The following is a 15,590-nucleotide window of genomic DNA, read 5'->3' as shown; positions in this document are numbered from 1 at the left end:
CAGATCTTTATTATTATTAGTAGTAGTAATAAAGCTAGTGTTTGATGAATGAATGTTTAACAACCTAATTATTGTTTTAAGGGCTTTTTTGTTTTTCTTTTGGTGGTCCTAGGAATTGAACCCAGGGACTTGTACGTGGGAGGCAAGCGCTTACCACTGAGCTGCACCCAGAGCACTTAAGTGCTTATGTTAGTTCTTCATAGTAATAGCACAGTGACCGTATGAGGTGCTTACTACCATCCTTATTTTACAGATGAAGACTCTGATGTACAGATAGTTTTAGAAACTCATCTGAGGCTGCAGTGTAGGATTTGACCCCGCATTGGCTCCAGAGCTTGCACTTCTACTTGCTGTGCTGTACTCTAGGAGATGTAGCAAGGCTGCACGGAGGTTCGTTGGTGGGGCCTCGGATATCTGGATAGGTAAGGTATTTTTTTACAGTAGTTCTTTGTGAGGTTTTTAAACATGTTCTCTCATTTCTCCTAGCGTTCCAGGCTTTCCTGCCTCTGGAATGCCTTTCCCACTTTACCTGGTGATTTTTTCCTCATGTTCAACCCTTCACTTGTCTGCTACCTTTTCTGTGAGGCTGCTTTGAGGCACCCACGAAGAAGAGCCCTCCTGTGGATTCCCACGGCCCTTGGCCAGTACTTTGCCTCCGTACAGTGTTCATTAGGTGGTAGCATCAGTATTGGCTTGTAGTTTTCCTCAGCGAGGCTATGAATTCCTTCAGTCCTTGTGTCCTGAGTGTTGGCCACATCTTTATTGCTGAGCAAAGATCTGAAGAATATCACCAGAGTGAAAGGGAAGGCGATGGATTCTCAGACTTCATGCCGTTTCTCTGCTTTCTTCTGAAATTGCAGTTGTTTGAAATACCTAGAGAAGAGATAAAATGTATGCCATGATAACTCGGGCTGATAAGGTTTCTGTGAGAGTGAAGGAGGGGGATTGTTGTGACTTTGAGTGCAGCCTGGGCTTTGGGCTTGGGTGTAACATTTGAGTTGGCAGAAGGGTTGGGGCACGCCTAGCCCTGAGCCCTGGACAGAGATGGGGTTCAACATGGAATGACCTCTGGGCTCTCCTGCTACAGGTCTTTTCTGGCATAGGAAGTCCCTCCAAAGCCTTGATTGCTTTGAACCACCAGTTGCATGGGTCAGTAAAGCATCTGCCATGCTGTGGTTTGATTTGAAGGTAAATCACTAACACATAGGAATATGGAATTCAAATGTCAGGATGCCTTTTTGTGGTAAACTATGCTCAAAAGTAGGCCCATTTGGTCCAAATTAAAATTGCCCTCCAGAAATTCTTTAAAATCTTGAAACCACAAGTAACCTCACATTTAACTGACACATCTTTCGTAATCAGCCTGGCTTGAGTTTCCTTTGACTGTCAGGAGGGACTTTCCAGTGTTGTTTAATCCAGCTTCTTGCTCTTTATCTAGAAGCACCCTGACTGTGCGGTGGAGAATCAAGGTGTTGAGGCGAACCGGGTTAATCAGACTTGTGGAGGAGAGCGATAAAGGGCCGTCATGATAAAGGGCCATGTTGGAATCCAGGAGAGAGTCTTTGCTAAGTAACATCTTCCAACAATTGGGAATCTTTTAAACTGCCTCAGGTGCAAGCCCAAGTGCTAAAAAAATGATGCCTTGAAACTACCGATGTCTCAAATTAAAGGCTCTCGCCCTCAGAAGTCCCGATTAAAGTTGGCCTTGTTCTTCCCCAGCAGGGAAGACACAGTCTTTCCCAATATGGCCAAGGTCATAGCTTTTGATTATTCTGTGAGGAACTAAAGGGAAGTAGCTGTGGGTATCGGCCCTACCCCAGAGTCTTTTCTACACGCAGGGCTGGTTTTTAGTTTTCCTTCACTGCTGATTACCAAAAAGTTTGATGCTATAGGTGGTGACACATAAGCTCCATGACGGTGTTGGGGCTTAGTCTTGTTCCCTGTTGAATTCCCAGGGTCTAGAATGGCCCTGTCCAGTAGAAACGGAATGTGAGCCTCTCCATAGTTTAAATTTTCTAGTTGCTGTATTAGCAGAAAGGAAAAAGAAGTGAAATCATTGTTAATAGCTTTTATTTAATTCAGTCCCCACATGTAATCAGTATAACAATTATGTAGATATTTCTCATTCTTTTGTTCATGTTAAGTCTTCAACGTCTAGTACATATTTTATACTTACAGCGTTTCTCAGTTTGGACTGGTGCCATTTCCAGTGATTCATAGCCTACCCTATTGGATAGTGTAGGTGCACAATTTTATCTTATTTATGACAGAAGCACAGTTAATACTTATTCAGTGAAGGAAGGAAGGAAAATGGGTAGAGAAGGAGGAAAGGAAAGAAGGGAAGGAGAAAATAGTAAAATGTCAAAATTGAAAGAAGAAAGGACTGCTATTTTGTTTTAGCACGTGCTGGTGGTTCCTAACTAGAGCAGTGACTGAACAATACCTTTTTAGTTTAAAATTATTTCTAAATGTCATATTTCATTGATACTCCAGCTCCAGTGACACTGATTTGGACAGGTCAAGGTGTGCTGTCAGTAGTTTGTAGGTGCAATAGCAGAGGCTTAGCTAGGTTGAGTGTGTGGTTAAACAGGATGCAAAGGTAAGTCTTTAGAGTTCCAGTCCAGTATTTTCTTCTCGCTACTGTGTTTCTTCTCATTGGTTTCACTTAGCTGTGCTCATCTTTCCTGTGGAGAGTATGTGGCTCTTATATATGGATAGATATTAAAAGATAGACTGAGTAATTATTGTTAATGCAGAGTTCCTTTCAAAATAGCTAAAGAAGCCAGGAGTGGTCTTAGGATCTTCAAAATTAAAGAATGCTCAGAAAAGTTTGGCAAATGGAGACACTTTGTGAGAAGGTGTGCTTCTCTGTAACTATTTCACCTCTGAGTGGTGGCTCTGTAGCAGGGACGTGTCATGAATTCTGTATAGCATGTGGGACAATGTTTTGTCTCTTACACAGAGGGGAACTACTTAATCAGTTTAACCTTTAGTGCTTCAGTGATTGGGTTCTACAGCTTTCTTATTTCTTGAGCCATTAAGATGGTGAATTTTATAGTGCTTAATATTAAAATTTTTTTTTTAGTTGTAGATGGACACAATACATTTATTTATTTATTTATTTATTTTTATGTGGTACTGAGGATCAAACTCAGTGCCTCACATGTGCTAGATAGGAGCTCTACCACTGAGCCACAATCCCAACTCCTGTGCTTAACATTTAAATAAAAACTCAAAACAGATTCTTTTGGAGTGACTCAATTTGCTATAGCTAAAAAGACCAAAGATGAATCAAAATTAATTCCTAGAGTATCAGTATGATATGAAAACACTGCATTTCAGCATCCTTTTGGTTGAAAACCAAGACAGATTCCTCTGCAGAGCAAGGTGTGTTAATTGAGTTATCAGTACATAGCACAAACTTGATACAGGGTGCTCAGATATTTGATTTTGTGAGAATCAACTCTAGTTTTCAGAAAATGGCATTTATTGAGAAAAAGACAGGCCTAAAATATAGTTTTAAGCTTTCCCTAAGTCAGTATTATTGTAAAAACTTTGTTCAGTATTACTTATTTTGGGAGAATGTACCATAAACTTGAAAAAGTAATGCAAATGTTATACAGTAAAATATGCATATGCAGGTCTTTGTCAGCAGAACCATTGCGTAGATTTTAATTGATTCAAGGTGTAAGCAAAGAATGTAATTCCAGTTTATCTTGCCTATTTGGGAGCTCATTTCACAAGGAATTATATATAAAACCACATGAATATCATTATCTACTGGGTGCACTAGGGATTTAAGAGTGAGCAGCTCCTACACATATTTTAGCTCTTCTTTTCATGGCTTGGGGAATGTTATGAATTCGTGTAAATGTAATTCTAAAGCAACTGAAACTTAACCTCTTTGGTGCCAAATTTCAGATTTTAAAGGACTTTCGGTGACCTGAAAATTGCACCTGCCTTTTTTATCCTAATAGGGTGACAGAATCTTTATAGATGGAGGTGGGCGTGGTGAATGTGCTGTGGTCCTTCTTTCAGAAAGCACTGGAACCTTGGGTACATGGTGGCCGTGGTTCTCAAACCTGGCTGAACTCCAGAATCACCTATGAAGCTATAGGACCTTAAAGCTGCCCAAACTCATTTGTTTTATTTTTATTTATTTATTTATTTATTTATTTATTTATTTATTTATTTATTTATTTATTTTTTATTGTAAACAAATGGGATACATGTTGTTTCTCTGTTTGTACATGGCGTAAAGGCATACCATTTGTGTAATCATAAATTTACATAGAACTCATTTGTTTTAAATCAGAATCTCCCAGTGCTCACCTACGTTATAGTCAGGATTCACATTTCTCATTGAAGAGTTTTCTGAGACTTCTAGATTCTGTAATAGATGTGTCACTTTTTAAAAAAAATTACCTTACCTTTTTATTGGTAGTGATTTATGAATCTTCAAAGTATTCAGAAATAATTGTTTGTTTCACAGATGGGAAGACTTGGTATAGGGTTGGCTTCTGGCAGGAAATCCTGAGGGAACAGGCCTCAGACACTTAGTAGTTGCGTAGATGGAGGTACCTGTAAATACAGGTTGGGTAGATGGTGGTAGCTGAAATGAAGAGGAGCAGGGTAGGTCAGAGCTCAGGGCCTGTGAGAGGAAGGAAAGTCAGGAGTGGAGGCAAACATCTTTAATTCGAGCCGCTTGGCAGGCTAATGCGCAAGGATTCCAAATTGGAAGTCAACCTGGGGACTTCCACACCTGTCTTGGAATGGCATGGTGTGGCATGGTGGGGGATGTGGCACAGGGCTTGCCTGACATGCAGGATGCCCTAGGTTGAATCCTTGTTACCCCCCACCCCCACTGCCCCCATTCACACACACAAAGAAGAAAGAAAGATAAGTTCTACCAGGAATCTGTTTGAGATGGCTCAGTGAATTATGGGTTTAACTATCTAGAAACCATGCATTTCTCCATAATTTATACTATTTTGTATCATGTTTTATTTTATTTTTAAAATTTTTGTAGTTGTAGATGGACTCATACCTTTATTTTGTTTATTTACTTTTATGTGGTGCTGAGATCGAACCCAGTGCCTCACACGTGCTAGGCAAGTGCTCTACCTCTGAGCCACAACCCCAGCCTCTTGTGTCATGTTTATTAATTTAATATTATACGCAGTTGCCTATGCGTGGTTTCCATTGTGGTTTTGGTGCCCAGATATTTTCTTTGGGTTTAGTATTTAGTTGAGACACCATTGAGGTCTCTGATTGGATGCTCCTTGCTCCATACCTTTCTTCTTTAGAGGAAGTTGGGAGAATCTCCAGTGGGCTCCATAGAGAGTTGGTTTTATTGCTGCTACAACACTGATGATATGTTGCTTAATGTAATTTTTAATGTAAACATCTCATTTTTCATCTAATATTATTGAATTCCTCCTTTAAATAGGTATTATACTAAGACCTCAAAGTACAGTGATGACGAAAAAGAAATTTAAAACAAAAAACAGTTTTGTGCCTGCAACTAGTATTCTGAGTTTGTGACCGGGGAGATGCAAATTGTATTCAATCACACAAACAAATCTTAAGTTATGACTGTTGTGACTGTGAGAAGAGATTGCTGGAGAGACAGATGGTGCTTTTGAGAGCACTCAAAAGAACAAGGACCAGGGGCTTCCTTTGGCGCAGATTTAAAGTACTACAGGTCTTGGACTTCCGTAACGTTAGTTCAACCAAGAAATTCTGTCCCACTCGGTGAACCGACTGTGCCTGCAGTGCTGTGCTGTATTTGGGGAGCATTGGGGTGCTTTACTTTGACATCTGATGGAGCAGAGCACAGTCCAAAGATAAACTATGCTGGAGAATGTTTTAGAAAGGATTTTGAATGATGCCTACCTAAGAACACTGTAGCAAGCAATTCTGTGGAAAAGAAGACACAGGAAAAGCATTTTCGTTGTCCCTTCTGTGGCTATATGTGGTTCAGGTATATTGGAGGTTTCCTGCAAATGGTTGCAAAGTCAGCCTGAGCCACTGGTTCCCTTTCCATTCTGAGTTCCTGGAGTTCCTGGCTTTTTAAGATTATCTGAAACCAATGGATATCAGGTGGATACCCAGAGGACCCTGAGGATTATTATTAGCCTACGTGAATGTAGGTGTGGATGAAGAGTAGTCAACTTGTTCTCCCTGTGACTCCTCTGGTCTCAACCTTTCAGGCAAGAGAAGGCCAGAGAGGCCTGGGGACCCCAGAGAAAGGTAGATGCTCGGTGTTCAGACTCCACCGCAGGCGGACACTGGAGGAGTTCCCTATACCTGTAGAAGGAAGTACGAGTGCTGTTAAGATGGCAGAAGGCCCTTCTTCATGTGGCTTCTCCCTTGACGGATGACTCCTCTTTCCCCACTTCCTCTCAGTGACACTTGTTTATTTGTGGTATGGAAGAACTCTGCCCATTTCTTTGCCTCAAACACTCTCTATTGCTGAATAAATTCTTACAGCTTAAAAGTTAACATCTGTAGAATTTTTTTCTGGGTATCTAGAGTTAGTTACTTTGTGACATATATTTATGGTTTAGTACGATTAATTTTTTTTATTTAGTTGTTTAGCTTGCTTCTCTAGATTATAAAATCTTTGAAGATAGATTATTCTTTTTGACTTTTCAGTACCTAAAAACATTCAATAAATAGCATATTCAGAAATTTTTGAGGGAATGAATGTAATTATCATCTCATTATGCTTTACCATAGTGATAATTTCACATAACTGGGTGCAGTGGTGCACGCCTATAATCCCAGAGGCTCGGGAGGCTGAGGCAGTAGGATTGTGAATTCAAAGCCAGCCTCAGCAACTTAGTGAGCCCCTAAGCAACTCAGCGAGACCCTGTGTCTAAATAAATTGCCAAAATAGGGCTGGGGATGTGGTTCACTGGTTAAGGTCCCTGAGTTTGATCCCTGGTTTAAAAAAAAAAAAAAAAGTCTTATGGCTTTGGGTTTGGAACTTACATAAGATGCATAGTTGAACTTTTTGATTGATTAAAACCTTTGGGAAGTCACCAGTGCAGTTGCACATACTTATAGTTGCAGCTTCTTGGAAGACAGAGAATTCAGAGACAGCCTGGGCAACAGAGGGACACCTCTTCTGAAAAATAGACAAATGAAATAAAAAGTCCTTGGAAGAATGTAGGAGTGAAGTTTTCTTGAATCCTGTATTATAAAGTGCCAACAGTGATGATGTCATTATATAATGGGGCATTCCTTTTTTTTTTTTTCCAAGACCACTGAATTTTAGATTACCTTCTTTTAAAACTCCTTAACAATTATCAGATTATTGTAAACACATTTCCTGGAAGAAACACACTTTAAGACTCATAAATGGTCAAGTGAGACTAATAGGAGCACTTGAAAATCATCACTTTTTAGGTAATTGTGTTGAAGTGATTAAGTATTTATAGAAAGTGAAGAAAGTGAAAAAGAGAAGAAAGTGAAAGTGAAGAAAATTCATAGGAAAAGTTGTTCCAAATCAAATCAAAGGTATACTCTGGACAACTTAACAAACACATCTTACTAATGCTGTGGAGCTCATAGCTTGCAAAAACTTATGTACAGAATGTTATCAGACCACACACATGCCAGCAGTTTGCTTCAATAAGAACTTTGTAGTTCTGCAATAGCATTTGGCTGGTTTTCCAGGGCCAGTCAGAATCCGGGAAATCTGATGTGCTTTAACAGAATTTTCTACTAGAGAGTCTATTGTTAACATGCAGTGAGAAATGTATTTCTAGACAAGTATTCTATAGTGAAATAAGCCTTGTTGAAATAAGCTGGGTTGATTACTGGGGCAGCATTATCATCTTAAACCTTCCGGGTGTGATATGGTATCAGTGTCAGAGCTGGCCAGGATGGGCGAAATGTGGAAACTGATCAGACACTCCTATAGGCGGGCTGAAGACTTGCTGCCCGAGTTTTGTTCTTTGTCAGCTGCCAACATATCATCCTAGATCTCTATAGGGAGTTGTTCTACTGGACACTCATCCTTTTTCTCATAGTTTCTGTTTGATTTTAATCAAAATTGAGTGTGCTCCAATACTACCCTAGCTTCAGTTCCTCCATTCAGATGACAAAGTGTTCATTTCCAAATGCTGATACATTAACTTGAATTCCCTGTTACTATTATTTTGTAGATAGGGACTTTGTAAGTTTTCAGGATATTATATCTTACTGGTCTCTTGTTCCTTCATTGTACTTTCTGGACTTGGTGATGATACTCAGACTTTTTTTTTTTTTAATAAGAAAAAAACGTCTTGCTTGAGAAACTTTCTCTGGTATGACTATCTCCTGCCCAGATCTCTTCTGTTTTTCTAGTCTTCCAGTGACATACATCTTTTGTGAAATGTTCATTTAAAATTAGCAGTGAATAAAATGACCTCATCCAAAACCAACTTTTTTTCAATTTTTTTTTTTTGGTGTGTGTGTGGTGCTGGGGATTGAACCCAGGGCCTTGTGCATTTGAGGGAAGCACTCTACCAACGGAGCTATATCCCCAACCCCAAAAAGCAACTTTTTAAACTGCATACTTCAGTGTAGCAATTTGGAATCATATTTGAATTAAGTGATGTGGATTCATATTGCAAAAAAACATTTAGCTATTCCTGAAGTTTATAGTTGAATAATGTGCTCAAAACACTCTGAAAAGGTAAGTTTAAGATGATAAATTTCACCTGATGGATAAGCAATAAGGAGAAAGATAATTAAAATAATTTGTGTGATTAATTTTACTATTAACTTGAAGAAACTATTAAAGCTTGCTCAAAAATTCTTTTTACTTTTTCAATTATGGATAAGAACTTTGGAGATTTTAGTCATGTTTTATGCTATGGAAGTAAAAAAATATATATGGGTATAATTATAGCCATATGTGTTGTTTTAGTTTCTTACAATGAAATTGGGCGAAGGCTCTTTGGAAGTTTTTCTTTAAAGAATATCCTTGATGATTCATAATTTCATTAGGTCTATAAAATATACTTCAAATACTATCAAGAAACTAGCTCTGACATAACAGCGAGAAAAATGCGCATTATTTTGGTAAGTGTGCTGTTATCAAGCACACAGCACGTGCTGGTGGTTGTTTTATGTGTTTCATTGGACCAACAACATTTAGCCCCTTTGTGAGTTTATACAGGATTATGCTGTGATTGCTGTGCCTCTAACGTAGTGTGTTACTGGGGCCTTCGGACCAGTGGTTAAAAATGAGTCAAGAACTGGTCCCACTGTGGCTTACACTAAGATACTTCCCCCTGAGACCCCTCCTTGGACCTCATCTTTAAGACCAAGACTGTAAGTGCACTGGGTCATATCCCTTAGTACATGGAAGAATTTGCATTAATTAAGTACTAGTTTTGTGCCAGGTATTTGCTAGATATTCTGTTATTTTAGATAAGGCTTTGCACAACTTCAAGATTAAGGAATGAATGTGCACATTTTAGTTACGGGGTGGTAACCTGCCCAGGGACACTGTAAGTCTGATTGTCTTCCCATCCAGGTCTGAAGCTGGAGCCCCTGCTTTTTCCATTTCGCTGTAATATCTTTCTTAGACAAGGCGCCAGAGTGGCATGGAGAATATTTCGTACTCTCTGTTTTCTAAAGTGTTAGTATCTTCTCCAGAATACCTGAGTCAGACAGACATTATTAAAATATGTCCATTAACCAGCCTGCATGGTGGTGCACATTGCTCAGGAGGCTCATGAAGGAGGATCCTAGGTTTGAGGTCAACGTGGGAGACCCTTTCTCAAAATAAAAAATAAAAAGCACTGGAGATGTGGCTCAGGGCTTTCCTGGCACGTGTGTGTGTGGAGGGGGGAAGCATGTTTCTTTTGTCTCACTCCTTTAACCAAGTTCCTGTGCCTCCGAGCAACTGTAGTCCCCTGTTTGTTCATTTATGTTTGTACTTTGGATTGTTGACTTGGCTTTGTGTGTTTTTCTTTGTTTAAGATTAGTCTGTTAATCTTTGGAATCTTGCATGTTCCACTAATATATTTGGTTTAAGTGACCAGTTTTAGATTTGAATATTATGAAGCAGTATGGTAAAAATGGTGTAAGAGTTTTTTTCTAAAGTATTAGCTTCTTAGCTCTTGTATTTGGCATTAACCCTAATAACATTGTGAATGCATAATTTTGTATTGCTTTGAAAAGTATTATTAACAAGTTATCACCTTATGTTACATGTGTCATTTTTAAAGATTTACCATATTTAAGAATGTGATATAATGATGTTAATGCTAAAACTCATTACAGGAGCATTAAAATTAGATTCTGTTGTGTAAATGCTCTTCAGTATGAAGAGTTTTGAGTGAGTCCACTTGTGGAATGTTTCTTCTGCACATTATCTTTTGACCGAATTATTTACTAACAGATTTTAAAGGTAAACTACAATCACAAGTTTCAAAGTGCCCATTTAGAACTGAGTCACTTTCTAGGACTGGTCCCTCTGTGACTAATGTATAGTTTCTGACTTTGTTGAAGATGACCATTAATGACTTCAAAGATCAGTTAAACGTAACCTTGAGAGAACTCTTGTTTTTGAGAATGGTGTAATTATCCATTTTAAGGTGGTGCATTTTCTTACTTAGACAAACCGCAGCCTTATTCATGCTCTTTCATTATTTAGTGCTTTTCCTCTCTAAGACTTTCACAAAAGTGTTAACGTTTTTGGGGACAAATGAAATATGTGTGTTTGTGCATGCATACGTACACACATGGCTGCGATGTTCTCTAATGAACCTTTTGGTAGTTCCTCATTGCTGTAGGCTAGTCTAATCCCTTTAGCAGGTGGCTTAAAAATTTTGGGGGATGGTTCCAACCTTACAACACCAACACCCCTTCCTTGCCCTTACTGTTGTTTCCAGCAGATGAAACTACTTGCTTTACAATTTGGTTTTTATTATTTGTGTTTTATTGACATTATTTGCTGAGTGCCATGTTCAGACTTTTGCTCAGGAGCCTTTTATAATCACAAAGCATACTTTTTCATCATGTTTGCTCCTCCTATGTAAGTACATGACAAAGTGTTTCTAGTGTCTGAGGTGGCACAGTTTGTGTTTTGCTTTTAATTTATCCTTATAAGGTATGACAAATTCCCACATAGATTTTTTTTTTCCTTGAAAGACTTATAGCCTAAGTGGTATTAGATATCTAAAATTTAATTGCAGTTCTTTAGACTAATTTGTTGAAGGTTATTATTTTTCAATTTAGTTATAATTTGAAAGTGCTGAATCATCTATGTATATAAAATTAAGTTTTCAAATTCATCAGTAAGAATTGTAGCAGGTTCCTTTATATTAACATGGTGCTTTATACCTCAATTGCCTGATAAAACTACAAATCTCCAAGTTTCATCTGTATTTTTCCATGTTGGAAAGTCAGCAATAACTCCGAATGACATGCCTTGATCAGATAACTGACACTCTTGGGATGCTAAGATTTGATGGTCATCTTTGTAATCAAGTGATGATCGATTCCAGATAAGTTCACTGATTCCAGAAATGATCTTTAAGTTCTAACATCAGTTCCCCAGCTTTCTGAAGGTGGGGGCCAACAGTGGATGACAGACGTTGAAGGGATGTTAAGGCCAAAGCAGAACTTCTCTGCTTTCCTTCTTTCTCTCTTGTGGCTCTCAACAGAACTTTCCCATGCCACATTTAGAGTTCAAATGTTTCTTGGGTGTGGTTTCATGTTTAAAATGTCACTCACACCCATGTGAACAGTATATCCTTTTCTGTGTTTATTCTTTTCGGTTCCTTCCCCAAATTGCTTTTCCTTAGTTCTGTTCTTTGCCAGCTGGGAATTTAACTTGGTGTTCTTCCATAGCCCTTTTGATTTGTGTGTGTGTGTGTGTGTGTGTGTGTGTGTGTTTAATCATGATTTTTTTTTGCGTTCCTTGAAGTTGTACCTACCTGCACTTTGATTTATATTATTTCCTGTTTTTTTTTTTATATATATCATTCCCTATGAGTTAGGTTGTAAACTTTTTGAAAGGAAGGTCCGTGTCATTGTGATCTTTGGAGATCCACATGTTTTTTGCCCAGTGCCTTAATGTCCAAGAGATGTTCAAGAAGCATTTGAATAAAAGTTAATATTTGCTCTTGAGTCAAGTGAGAGGGTACAGATGGATCTCAGTTTTTATTGAGGCTGGGGTGGGTATAGCATTCATTTTTGAGAACAAGGAAATGTACTGCTGAAACTTGCCTTGTTTAGGTCTGGCCACTCCCTGGTGCTCATAACGTGTTCCTTGATGCATATTCAAGTCCTGCTTCAGTTAGGAACTTCTGCTTTTCTAGTTTTTGTTTTGTCATTAACTGTGTTTCTTAAATTCTAGTGAAGGGAAGAGAGAAACAGTTGACTCTCTGGTTGCGTTATCCACCCATCTGTTTCCTACATATGATAGCAATTTCCACTTAGTACCTTTTGCCCGTGTAGTCAAAAATCATCATACAAACACAGATTCTGGTTCTTTCAGTATGAAGAATGTTAAGGTTTCACTTTTTAAAGGTCTTTCTTGTTTTTTAGACCATGAGCTTGCCATTAATGTATCTTCTTGTCACCTTAGTACCCAAAGTGGCTTTTTTGGTATGAAGAGTAAGAGCATACTTTGTTGTCTAGAGATCCTGTATTTTCCTACAAGGGGTCAGGATAATGGGTTCAGGAAATGTGTCATTTCAAGAGGTAAACCCAATTATTTTCATTTTAAAATGGTTCAGGGCATTCATATAAAACATTTCAAGTGAATTATGACATTTTGGCATTATTACATAAAGAGTTGAATTAAGATTTAATTTAATCCTTTCATATAGTAGTTTCAAGACTGTCTTTTCAAAGATGATATGTATAGTGAACAGCTTTGGAAAATAAACTGTTTCTCTCAGAGCAGGATTAGGCATTCTTATTTTCAATAAAGATAGTGTCTCTTTCAGTGGTAAAGGTCAAATAGGCTTTCTACCCATTATAACCAAAGATTTTGGTTCAGTAAGCTCAGGGTAACTCTCCTGTAATATGGTTCACTGCTCCGTAGGTATCATCTGGTTCTCTTTGTGTCACTTGGGGGGATTTGGAACTGGCATTGAAAAAATGCTGATACTTTGGTCACTGCTACTTCTATGAGTAGTGACATCCTTTGTCTCCGACCCAGAAATCTCATGTTTTCTGCCAGGTAGCATCCATATAACTCTGGCAGGCTAACTCATTGGCCTATAAGCAGGGTGGAATTTTATATGCTTACTTCTCTTGATACCTAAGAGAGTTTTCAGCAGAGGAACAATAAAATGTAGTTTAACATTAAAAAAAAGGTCTGTTCAGCTGCTGTATGTGAAAATATGGATATAAAGGAAATTAATGAGGAATCTGGGATCGTTGTCTATTTAATAGTGGCTTAGACCAATGTATTGGCAGTGGAGATGGAGAAAGAATTCAAGGTAGTCTTCAGGAGGTAGGATTTATAGATCTGTCTTGACAGAATGGAAGTGGGGTATGAAAGAAAGGAATGAACAGTGAATCCAGGCTTTGGACTTGAGCAGCAGGTTAGAGAGAGGTGACTTCTTCTGAGGAAAAGCCTTTAAATGAAGATTTTGTGTGTGTATATATGTATATATATATATATATATATATATAAATAAATAATATATATGTATGTATGCTATATATACATATCTTACATACATATCATACATCTATATGTACACACACACAAGCAAAGGAGATAATGATTATATGAATCGAACTTATTTCTTTTGCCACCATGTCATCCTGTTTCCAGCCACTTAATTCGCTTGGCTCTTTTTGTCATTGTAGACATTCTGTGCTTAGAATTGCAAGGAAAGGAAGAAAGAAAAAAGTTTTAGAACTTGGGAATTAAAAAGCCATTGGCATATACTTTTCTGGGAAGAATATAAAAAATTTTGCATGTGTCTTCATGGGTTATTAAACCTATTAAAGTTAAGAAGTAAACTCTTACAGTTTCTTGATAAATAGGTTACCTCGATGATAGTGAATTAGAGTAGCTTGGGAGGGGTTATTTTTCAAAGAGCTGATATTGATTTTTACCAGAATTCATTATCTGGGTGTTCAGAAGGAAACTGAATTTCCCCTTTCTTTTGCAGTTAAAGTAATACATTTTTTTTTTTTTGTTTTTTTCCTCGCTTAATTTTAAATTTGTTTTAAAGTTGGGATTTTCTCCATTAATTCTCAAGAATTAAAGTAGAACTGGGATCACTATGCTTTAATGCAGAAGGGTGAAAAATGCACCTACGGGATTAATATACACAGTTTGTCATCTTTATTCAGGTATTCTTCAGGGTAACTCCTTGTCTTTGAAACACCAGATGCTGACCTCATTAGCACCTGATCATCTTTTATTAAAAAAACAACCAACACAAAAAGCAAGATGAAACAGTAATGCATGCTGTCATTCCAGCTATTCGGGAGGCTAAGGCAGGTAAGGTGGATTGCAAGTTCAAGGCCAGCCTGGGCAACTTAGTGAAACCCTGTCTCCAAATAAAAATTAAAAAAAAGGGCTAGGGTTTTAGTTCAGTGCTAAAACTGGGTTCAGCCCTCAGTACTGCAAAAACAAAAGCAAAACTGAAAACTTTTAAACAAACAAACAAAAAACCCTTCCATATTGTCTATTAAATATCTGCTTTTTAAAAAAATCTACTGAGATTTATTATTTTTTTGTAATAAGTTTCTTTCTTTCTCTTCCCCTTCCCCTTCCTCCTCTTCCTCTTCCCTCCCCCTCCTCCTTTTTGGGGGGTACCGGGATTGAACTCAGGGGCACTTAACCACAGAGCCATACCCCAGCCCTATTTTGTATTTTATTTAGAGACAGTATCTCACTGAGTTGCTTAGCTCCTCCCGTTGCTGAGGCTGACTTTTAACTTGGATCCTCCTGTCTCAGCCTCTTGAAACACAGGAATTACAAGGCAAGTGCCACTGCGCCCAACACCTGCTTATTATTTTTAAGGAATGACTTTATATTTCTTAGCCCCAAATAGTATTAGGCTGCAGTGTGAAATTTGCATGAGGTTTGAATTATTATTTTTTGCCATCTTGCCCATATCCTTTGATTTCTTTTCTATAGTAGGATTTTCTTTGGTGTGTGGCTAAGGTCTAGATTTATCTTTTTTGGAAAGAAAAGATTAATGGGAGAAGGAAGATGGAGCTTAGCAATTTTTCTTTAAGAAAGTAAGATTTTTTTAGGTAGGGGAAGGCTAGGCTTCAAATTATTTCTGACTTAATTTGTACTCCATCTTCAGTGGAGAATCAACAATGGAAAAACCTAATTCTGCCTTAGAGATAGTCTTGGAAAGGATGACTTAAGGTTACAAAACATCAGTGCTTGTCATGAGACTTCCCTGAGATTTGAGTTGTCACTAATGACCATTAGCTCTGGAGATATTTCTACCAGCAGTGAGTAGTCTTTCATTTTTCTTTTTATGGAGATCTATTTTTCTAGTTTTTGGTATAGTTTTGGTATATATAGTCTAAAAATATCCCTAGTAATAGTGATGCTTAAGCTTCTCTAGATGCCTGATTTTTGCTGTAGAGAAGTA

General features: G+C 38.0%; 1 protein-coding gene and 1 pseudogene across 14 annotated transcripts in view; one reads left to right on the top strand and one right to left on the bottom strand.

The window, feature by feature from the left end:
- The window catches only part of LOC306653995 (dnaJ homolog subfamily B member 6-like), a 420,043-nt pseudogene that overhangs the window by 29,704 nt on the left and 374,749 nt on the right, over nucleotides 1-15,590 (bottom strand). The gene's annotated exons all lie outside the window — the stretch shown is intronic.
- Nucleotides 1-15,590, top strand: part of SIPA1L1 (signal induced proliferation associated 1 like 1) — a 362,908-nt gene that overhangs the window by 56,059 nt on the left and 291,259 nt on the right. For 2 of the 13 annotated variants that reach the window (XM_079127083.1, XM_079127084.1), the window contains one exon: nucleotides 14,364-14,476. The exons of the other annotated variants lie outside the window; for them this stretch is intronic. The gene's annotated coding sequence lies outside the window, so the exon portion shown is untranslated. The remainder of the gene's footprint in view (nucleotides 1-14,363; nucleotides 14,477-15,590) is intronic. 13 annotated transcript variants of the gene reach the window in all.

The sequence above is a fragment of the Sciurus vulgaris genome, assembly GCF_902686455.1.
Source record: "Sciurus vulgaris genome assembly, chromosome: 2".
Classification (NCBI taxonomy): domain Eukaryota; kingdom Metazoa; phylum Chordata; class Mammalia; order Rodentia; family Sciuridae; genus Sciurus; species Sciurus vulgaris.
The sequence above is the reverse complement of the archived record's forward strand: the minus strand, read 5'-3'. Positions and strand labels throughout refer to the sequence as shown.